Raw genomic sequence first — 9,567 nt, forward strand, 5'->3', positions numbered from 1 at the left:
AATAATAAACCAGGTGCTTGCAGTTTGGGCACCAAATGCCTGTCCTTGCATGAAGAATCTGGTGCTGGGAAGACAAAATGCTATTCTGAAGAACATTAGGAAAAGCAATGTTTTAGGGAAAAGGTCACTGGCAATAGCTCATTTTCCAAGGTGCAAAAATAATTCATTATCCAGGGGTATCTGGGTTAAACCAGCATTAAGCTGCCCTTGGAAGTAGCTTTCAGAATCTGGCCTCATGTCCTGTGCTCCCAATAGCTCTTTTATTGACTTCAAAGAAGGTGAGCAGGCATCTCCCTCGGGCTCCTGGCTCCTGCAAGTCTGCTGAGGGCTCTCTCTAAGGAAGACCACTCTGTGAGTCACCTAGGGAAGATACCGGCCTCTTAATGCTGCTCCTTAGACGGAGGACTCAGCTTCTTGTCAAGCAGTGCATTGAATCCACAGCTCTGCTGAGTGCCCAGCGGTCCTCACATCCCTCTGAGCTCCTTGCAGTGAAGACAATGGTGGCTGCCTAGAGATGACAAAGGTGGCTACATGCCCTGCAAAGCTGGAATTCAGGGTCCCTAGCCAGGGGGCTGACCCTTGAAGTGCATGAGAACGGCCGGCCGGCACAACCGTCATGGCACTTGCCTTTATGAGGGAAGGACTGACTTCCTTATGTGCTCTTCCTACTCAGGGAAAGGCAGCCTCTCATACCTGGTACATGCCCATGCTGCCCTGGGATTCCTACATAAGTTAAATGCAACTGCTTATATCAGGTAGGGACACATAGCCTTTAGAGTTGTTGCAGATTCTCTTTTACAAAGGACCATCCACCGTTTGAAGGCATCCTCTTGAAGGGCTGTCCTGTATAATTCCAGCTTAAAGATGAAGAACTATAAGCAGCAGTGTCTGAGCAAGAAAGGATCTTGGGGTAATGCTGGACAGCTTGAGGAAAATGTTGGTCCAAATGTTGGCAGCGTTGCTGTGAAGAAGGCAAACTTCATGCTAGGCACAATTAGGAATGGAATAGAAAATGGAACTGCCAAGGCTGTATGCCTCTTATACAAATCTTTGTCATGACCTCACATGGAATATTGGTTCTGCTCCTGTCTTCTTACCCAAAAAAGGATATTATTGAGTTGCAAAAAGCACACAGAATGGCAATAAAATGATCAAAGGGCCCCTTCCTATGAGGAATGACTCCAACAACTGATTCTGTTTAGCTAGGGAAAAACGGTAAGGAAGGGGAGACATGATAGAGGTCTTTAAAATAATGCATGGGGTAGAAAAAGTGGAAAGGGAGACATTTTTCTTCTCCTATAACACTCACCCCGGCTCATCCCATGAAACTGGTGGAAGGTTTAGAGCAGATAAAAGGAAGTACTTCTTTATACAGTGTATAGCAAAACTATGGGATGCACTGCCAGGGGAAGTGGTGATGGCCACCAATTTGGATGGCTCTGAAAGAGGGAGGTGGCTATCTGTGGCTACTAGCCTTGCTTGCTAAGTGCTGCCTCCATGACCTCGAGAGGCATATCTGCATGTGCCAGATGCTGAAGAGTTTGGGCAGGAGAAGTTCTTGCACCTTTTCTGCCCCTTAGGGCAGCTGGTTTGCCACTGTGTATGTAGACTAGATGGATCGTGGGTCTGATCCAGCATGGCTTTTCCTTTGTTCTTAAGTATTGTGTACTGTCACAGTACCCAGAAAGCAGATTGCACAGGTAAGTTAAGATGTGCCCATGCTAGGAAATCTGGCTCTTTTGAGCTTGACAGATGATCAGCAGCAGGCAGAGTCAGGGAGTTTGTGTGAACGTACACCTCTAAGCCGGCCCCAATTTATGATTTTTTTAAAAAGTCACTAAGGAAATTTGAAGAATTCATGAATATCTTCAGGAAACTACGTAATGTGTTTGGCAACAGGTCATCAGTGGAAGCCTAGTTCCCTAGAAGTAGTCATGGCCTATCTCTAGGGAACTATGTGGTGCATCATCAGTGGCAGCCAGGATCCCTAGAGATACAGTAGTCACAGCTTTTCGTTTTTCAGTGTCAACTCAAGCATATCCAAGCCAGTGTGTTTCAGGGCAAGTGTAGGGCCTCCAGGATGCAGCAGAACCACAGCAAAACAGTTTCTGGGAAGGGCCAATGACTTCTCCCTTCTCCTTTGTTGTTGTTCTTTTAAAGCTTGAAATCCTGTTTTTATTGCTAACTTCCCAATCCATGAGGTAACATTTTGGTTTAGGTTTTTTGTTTTGTTTGGAACTGCGACATTTTATTATTCATATGGGTTATTGTAAATTAGCAGAGCAACTCAGAAATATTTTCAGAAAATGAACAAACAGAGAATAAACAACATATAGTACTGTTCAAGACACTTCATATTCATGATTTTGTTATAATCTATGTAAGAATCATAGTGACCTAGCGTAACTCTATAAGACAGTGATTTGAAAGAATGTTCTAAACTCATTCTTTTGTTTTTCCAATTCTGTATACCTACATACATACAGATTCTCTTTCTTCAGTACCTGACGTTACTTTATTATTACTGTAAGATTATCATTATTATAATGCTGTACTGTGCTTTAAGATGTTTTATTGAATGTGGAAGTGTTTCTTCAGTGTATTATTTGCACAGAAAGGTAAAGTATATACACATACTAAGACAAACATTTAGCTTACTCATGTGGTCCTACTTACAAATTAATTTGATTTAAGGACATTCTCAGGAACAGAACTCGTTCTTCACCCGGGAACCACCTGTATAGACAATTCTGTTTGGCTTTCAGTATCCCTTGGAGCTTTCTGTGATGCTGAAATCTTTCATGCTGACCCCTGCTTAAGATCTGATCCCTAGCAGAATCCTGCATCCCAAGCGGTATCTCAGAGCATAATCAGAACTGAAATGGTGCACTTCTAGACCGTGATTCCCTTTCATCTTATTTTTGATGATTCCTAAGTGGCCATCCTAACCTTCGTCAACAGATTATCCATTCGGTTTAATGGGGCCTGAATGAGAATTACAGTGCACATGTGGATCTGAGTCTAGATGCTTATTAGAACTGGCACTTCAGACAGGCTTCCTTTACTGGACTGAGATAATTAAGTTTACCTCAAGGCAAAGTATCCTGTGGTGTCCCAGTGATGAGATAATTCCTTTTGAAGGGTGATTTATGCTCAGACGGGTGCTATGATTGTTGTGGGTTTGTAGATAGCAGTCCAAAACTGATCCGTACATACATTTACAGATGTGTGTATGACCATGCTTCCTTCAGAGTAAACATGTATATAGGACTGGGCTGTACAAGGCATTTGAATTTTTTTAGGATTTGAGTTTATGCATGAAATGGAATAAGCAAATCCCAGAGCGATTCCTGTTCATGCAGGGATGCAACAGGCATCCTCCTCTATATCTTCCAGTAGTTTTTGTGCAGTTCTCACACTTACTCAATTTTTCTTGAGGGGATTGGAGGGAAGCAAGCCCTGAGCAGAGCTGTAACAGACAGCCTTTCTGATGGTGGGTATTTTGTTTACCTGGGAGCATTTTCCCTGTAGCATGCCAATGCACCTCTGCACTGTTTGATAATCCCTGCCATGGAGCTAAGCAGTGTTCACAGGAAAGATGAACTGGACTGAATAAAGGAGGCAAGAATGGGTACGTGAGAACCGGGGCCGTACACACATTGGCCGACTGCAAGAGAAGAGAATGGAACCATTCTTGCCCCAGGGTCTTCAGGAGACATTGGTACATTACAGCAGCCAGAGACTATATTGGGTTTTGTTGTCTCTCATTCTCTCTCTCTTTCCCACTCTCTACTTTTAATGCTTTGCATCATAAGAGCATCATCACAGAATTCAAGATTATACTTACTGTTTGCAGCTTTTAAACCTACTTGTTTCTAGACAACTCCCCACAATATGGCATATGTATAATTAGACTTAATTAACTCTAATTAACCATATTAAATTTGCAACGCTTTCATTCAAGCTGCGTTTAGGAAGGTTTGTTGTAAATAAGCCCACATCAAAAAGTTATTTTGATTACTCCTTCCTTGTGGATTATTACCTTGACTTACCCAAAATCTTACACATGGAGATCACTGATATATATGCCATTCTAAAAAAATTAACTGTGTAATCCTGTGCATGACTACTAGGAAGTAAATCTAGGTGTGTTCAGTGGGACTTGATTCTGGGTAAACCTAAATTAATTTTATTTGGGTTGACTTTTTACATAAACTCATATGCTTGCTTGTTCGTTCTTTGCTTCGGCCCAGCCAATTCCATTAAATCTGGGAAAGTAACACTATATACAAAACACCAATGCCCCATTCAGAGCATTACAGCAAAGCAAGTATGTTCCCAATCTAACTTGATAGCAGTGATCCACCATTAATTCAAATGAAAAAGCATCCAGTGTTTCCCAGAGGGGATTGCCTTTGGCAGCCCTCTAAGCTGACTTGTGTGGGGAGGAAGCAGTGGGGCATGGTGTGGTGAGGCTTCTTAGACAGATCAGCCGGCGCTGTCTTTTCTCCATGTTTCCATGAAGAGTCACAGGCTCACGCCACATGCAGAGATAACTCCCGAAATGTTTCCCACCTGCCCAGACCCCACAGGTACATACAGCCTTCTACCCCTTCCATCTGTCCTTCTGCCACCACTTTCTCTCTCCTTTTCAGACTCCCTCTAGGTGGTCTAGAGCCTAGACCTTCCTATTCTTCTGCCCCAAAGCTCAAGCCACTTGCCCCTTCCAACTTCCCCCTTAGCTTGCATTGCCCCCCTTTGCTCCAGCTGTTCTGCCCCACTCTCCTGTCCACACTCCAGCCCCCTTCTCCAGCAATTTCATTGTGTCCCCGGGAGAATCATGTGCTGCTTTATTTTATTCTGAATTCCATTTTTGGAGATGACAATGATTGATTGAATGGGGTAACTAACTGAAAGGGAATTAATTAAAGTTTGGAGCTGGATCTGGGTGGAATCTGGGATATTTACTGGGACGGTGACCCCCTAATTTGTCATTGGCTGGCTTTTGGATTATCAGCACTCTTGTTAATGTTTTTGAAATTATAAAAGCTGGGTGCAAGGGAGAGAGAAATGGCTCATTAAAAAGAAACAGAAGAAAATGACCAGCCAGCTACTTCCGTTTTTGCTTTATTCCCACATCACACAATGCAATTTTAACTGAACAGGAGAGGAAGTGCTGATTCAGAATAGTCTGGGGTAGAAGAGTATGGACCCTGTGAAATCCATTCCATCCATGTTTTGTGGATGGCAAGACACCTTTCATTCTGTCATCTGTTCATAAATAGAATTAGATTTTGCAAAAATGCATTTGAAGCAAAAATGACAAAACTGAGGCCATCCTACCTTGAACACATAGGAAGGCCTCGGCAGTTATAGGTAGCCTGTAAATACATGTAAATAAATAAATAAGCACATTATGAGAAGGCAACACTTACTGGAGAAGACAATCATGCTAGGGAAAGTTGAAGGCAGGAGAAGAAAAGGAAAAAGGGGAAGACCAAATCTGAAATGGATTGAATCCATATTTATTTGATTTATATTCCACCTTTTTTCTTACAAAATACTCAAAGTGGCTTACATCATTTTCTTCCCCCTGTGTTCAGTCTTATCTCCACAACAGCCATGCAAGGTAGGTGGGTCTGATAAACTATGTCTGGCCCAAAGCCACCCAATTGGTTCCAGAGCAGGGACTAGAACCCAGATCGCCTGAGTCCCAGTCCCACTTTTAACCACTTATCAATTCCGGTAATTGTTTCTAAGTAACAACACATCGAAATTCTATGCAGATTTGCATCTTCTGGCCCTGGGTCCCAAAGCATTTAAGTGTCCAGCAACCTCTCTGCCCTTCATCTTGGTTGTGTGAAATGGTTTCACGGTAGATCTCTGTTAGCCTAGCCTGGAACTTCACGACCTTGTGGTGCAGGCAAAAATGGACACTTCCATTCAAAATGTCTACACCCTGCAAGGACTGCACACAATCATTGGGCCTGGACAAACAAACAAACAAACAATGCACTTGGCAGATTCTTCTAATTAAACTGGATAAACCGGCAATTTTGTATGGATTGATGAAAACATACATCCTGGAAACATAGCACTGTCCTTTCTCATCATTCTGCTGTCCACCAAAAATAGGCTTTCACAGAGGTATTTCAGTATACAGAGGAAAACTGATAGGTGCTTTTTCTTTTGTAGACAGCCTGTGGGGAAGGAAAACTCCTAAATGGATCTTCCGTGCACAAGAATGCTTTGCAATCTACTCTGGACCCAAGGGAAAGTCATGGGCATTTAAGAGCATTAGCGCTGCACGAAAAGGGAACATATTACTGGTAATGTCTTATGTTTCATCCTCTCATAGAGCTTACTGCCTCCCCTCCTTCCTTGGACTGCACAACCAAAGTCTCACATGCTGCAGTGAAAGGGGAAAGAAGGGTGAGCCTGGAGAAACGAGGCAGATGGAAGCAGCCACGCTTCTTAAGCACCTCCTGGCTGCTAACCATTCAAAGCTGAGAGTTTGCAAATCTAGCCTTCCTGCTGGAGCTTGCTTCCCTCCTTCCCTCCTTCCCCAAGGAAGCCTCCTTCTCTTTGGACTTCCAGTCCTTGACAGATTCTGCATATGCCCCAGAGAACTTCTGACACAATGAGGCTTGTGCTGAGCATGCATGCAGTTTCCCACACCGTTTCCCCTCTTCTTTTGCCTTGGTGGCCTGCTCACTTGATCTACGGCAGCCTTTCGAGCAAAGATGCTGTCCCCCTTCTCCAGCAGCAGAAAATGTTGAAGGTGCACCACGCAATGGACAAGGTGGAAAGATGTAGCAGGAGGTGAGGGGGAGCCCACCTGGCTGCCTCTGATGAACGCAAAGTCTGTTTTTCATCTGGAATCAAGACATTGATTGCTGAGTCACGCAGATCAATCAATGCATCTTCTCAAGCATCCTCTTATTCCTTTGGCTATTTTTATTGCTGTGGTGCCGAAAAGTACACCAAAAGTACGCCCACTGAAAGAAGTTACATAAAACTGGCTGAACATGACTGAAAGGCAAATTCACTGGGGCAGCACCAACTCAAAGATTCCCGTGCTGTCTATGTACAGACAGCCCTTTCGTGGTGCCATGTGCTGATGTTGTTTCTTGGTTCTCATATACAAATACAAGACAACAACAAAGCGTGCCCTTCTCATAAACTGTGATTTGTGGTTAAATCAAAACTTTTTCCTATTGCAGAGAGTTGCCAAGTTAAGGGAGGAATAAGGATGCCTAAAAATCAGTAACCCTGGCCCTTATTTCAACCTGGTCAACAATATTTCTTCTTGCACTTTTCCCTCCTTCCTTGGGCAACTGGATTGACTTTTGGTTCACTCCAGCAATATCCTATTGCTGGTTTCACGGACAAAGCTCTATAAATACTTGTCAAAGTCCTGTACAAAGGGGCTTCAGGTGCCATGAGCTGGAGCAGAGGAATACATGAAGTCTGTGGCACCGATTTAGAAGGAAGGTGGAAAGAGTGCCAATTCCAAGCTCCACTATTCCCACGGCTCATGCAAAGTGCTGCCTATTATAGCAGTTTCTATTACTTTAGTAGCTAGATCAAACTTCTGTGTCTTTGGACTCACTGCAGTGATGTGTCAGGTGCATTTGCTTAATATAATCACAGTGTTTCAAGTATAGCTGATATGGGTGAGACCAAGGAAATCATGAATACCAGTTTCTCACCCCACGGCCCTGCCTTGGGCCACACTTCAAGAGAGTCCTTAGTATTCCTTGTTCAGTAGGTGACAACTATCAGTGGGGTCACTGGATTGCATATTAATGTTCATCACCAAGGGTCACTGAGGATGTGACATCCAGGTAAAACTGATCATCCCTGCAACCCCTTGGGGTGACAGGATCTTAGAGCAGGATAAGGACCTTAGGGTATACTCAAGCAGTGCTGCAGTAGAAGGCAAGCTCCAGCAAGATCCAAAAACTGCTCCTAGATATATTCAAAGGAGGCTAAGGGCAGCTTGAAGATCAACATTGATCAGGCTATGGTCCTCCCATGCCGGGAGAGTCATTACTAGCTTTCTATCCACAGATTATTCTCTCCATGTCCATCAGACCCCCACCCCAATCTAAGGTAGGTAGTGATTGTTGTACTTTGGAGACATTTCCTTACAGAGAACACAGGGAGAGGAGTTTGTACATGATCCCTAGTGCAGGTGGGAGGAGTTAAGAGCAAACTGAGGGAGGGGCTGTAACAGAAGCTGTTCCTAAATAGATCAGTTTAGCACTGAACATCAATGTCTTCTTCTGTAATGTGACCTTCATACAATGAAACCTAGCCTATTACAAGGCATGTCCTATGACATTTTAAGCATTTTTATTGTGCAGTATAAAAACAACAAAACCACACCATGAAAGGAAGGAAGGAAGGAAGGAAGGAAGGAAGGAAGGAAGGAAGGAAGGATATGCAAACAGTGTTTAAGAAAAGATCCACAGCACTAGTTACATTTATACTGTGTATCCCAATATGTTGGCATATATCAGAACACACAATTGCTATTAACAATAATTATACATATACTTGGCCAAAGTCACCCCAAAGGGCCATATAGTTATCCCACTTGTAAGTTACATCTAAAGGTCACCTGTTCAAAAAAGGAATTTTTTTTTTAAACCTTCACCCATTCTGTTATTGCTGGGGGCTGTTTATCCTTCCAATGTTGTGACACTGGTCTTTTAGCTGTCAGGAGGGCATGGAAAATCCATTCATGTTTAAACTTATGTGAGGTTCCAGAAAATGGGTAAGTAATTCAAAAGAACATGGATATTTTTAAATATTAAAGACCTTTCCCTCACAAGATTTATCTGAACTATTGCCTCCTTCCAAAAGGAAGCTGCCACAGAGCACTGCCAAAACATGGAGATGAGAAGCATTAGCAGCATTTCAGCTCCAGTATTTGGCTGATTTAATGAAACCTTTATTATAGAGACATTGTGGCATCTGATAACCTGAATTAAGTGTAGCTTGACATCCAGAATCCCTTGTGAAATAAATAATAATGTATCCCTTGGTAAGGCAATATGGGGAGTTCCAGTTCAATATTCCATTCTTGCGTGGGAGAATCCTATTCTTTTACAAATATTACAAATAGTTGTAAGCATAAATTCTAGATTGAGGCAATTTTTCAGCCTCAGTCAATACTTTTTTTTTGTTAGCCGAGAATGCACTGGGAGGGTGTTATTTATTGTATAATTTTAGTATTTATTTATTTTATTCTTCTGTATTTATGTGTTGTGAGCCACCCCGAGGCTTTGTTGCGATGGGGCAGCATAGAAATGTTTCAAATAAATAAATAAATAAATACGTGCAAATATCCCAAGCTGCTCTGAAGCTGTAAAAGCACCAGGGCAGGCCTAGATTCTAGGCAGTGTTTCAGTGTTATATATTGCCATGCAGCTGTAGCTTGTGATTTATAATTAGCACAAACATGGAAAATGGCAAAAGTTATTAGGATTCAACAAGCTGATCCAAACAGTAAAATCCATCCTCTTTGTCCAAGTCCACCCAGCAAACATTTTCTTGCCT

This window comes from Varanus komodoensis, unplaced genomic scaffold, assembly GCF_004798865.1.
Source record: "Varanus komodoensis strain SLA01 unplaced genomic scaffold, ASM479886v1 scaffold43, whole genome shotgun sequence".
In the NCBI taxonomy this organism is placed as follows: domain Eukaryota; kingdom Metazoa; phylum Chordata; class Lepidosauria; order Squamata; family Varanidae; genus Varanus; species Varanus komodoensis.